General features: G+C 44.8%; 1 non-coding gene across 1 annotated transcript; it reads left to right on the plus strand.

Moving 5' to 3' along the window:
• LOC145096612 (small nucleolar RNA R71) lies at nucleotides 1-107 on the plus strand. Its single transcript, XR_013703988.1, has one exon. It is a non-coding gene; the product is annotated as a small nucleolar RNA R71 (small nucleolar RNA).
• The last annotated feature ends 821 nt before the right edge of the window (nucleotides 108-928 follow it).

Genomic DNA, 928 nt, shown 5'->3' on the forward strand with positions numbered 1-928 from the left:
AGGTCATGTTGAGGGAAATTTCTGAGCAAGCCCTTGTACCGCTCCCATGCTTCGTATAGTGACTCCCCCGGCTGTTGCTCAAAGTTGGATATTGCCTTCTTGAGTTTGGCTATCTTGGATGGCGGGCAAAACTGGTCCAGGAATTGCTCACGCATTTGAGCCCAAGTGGTGATTGTACCCGGTGGGAGTGCCTTTAACCACTCCTTAGCAGCTCCTTTGAAAGTGATGGGAAGCATCCTAAGCAAGACTGTGTTTCTGTTGACATTTGGGACATTCAAGTAATCCGCAATGTTGTTGACTTCATCTAGATGCTTATAAGCATCCTCATGATCTTTCCCGAAAAATGGGATATCCTTCAGTGCAGTCAATATGTGTCCCTTCAGCTCGAATGTGGCAGTGGCAGGTATTGCGGGTTGGACTAAACCGGGACCCACATCTTCTCGGATCCGCTTCTTGTAAGCTCCCATGGACATTTCTTCAATCGCTGCCATCTCATTCCTTGACTCGTTCTCGGGTTCGCTTGTGTGTTCTTCAAATTCCGGCTCGGTATCGCTTTCGGACTCGGTTTGGATGGGTGTATGATCCAAATGCTCAAGATTGCTCTTGTGCCTCGCTGATGAACTTGACTCTCCTGTCCTCTTTCCCGACTTCCTAGTAAAAGCTGACTTCAATTCTTGTAAGGGCATCTTTTTCTTGTGAAGTGCAGACTCGAGATCTTCCAGTGGTGGCACCAAGTGTGTGTTTGAGCTTCTGGTCATGAACTCCTGCAAGTTGCTAAACTAAAAACGTAAAACTGAACTAAAATAAGAAAAACTAACTTCAAACTATAAATTTAGTTTTTTTAACATTCCACGTCGTGGCAGGTATATGGCCACGTCGTGGACTATGTGATTCACAGAAAATTTTATTTTGCTGAAAAATTAACTTT

This window comes from Lactuca serriola, chromosome 3, assembly GCF_051521515.1.
Source record: "Lactuca serriola cultivar US96UC23 chromosome 3, Lser_US96UC23_V15, whole genome shotgun sequence".
Taxonomy (NCBI): domain Eukaryota; kingdom Viridiplantae; phylum Streptophyta; class Magnoliopsida; order Asterales; family Asteraceae; genus Lactuca; species Lactuca serriola.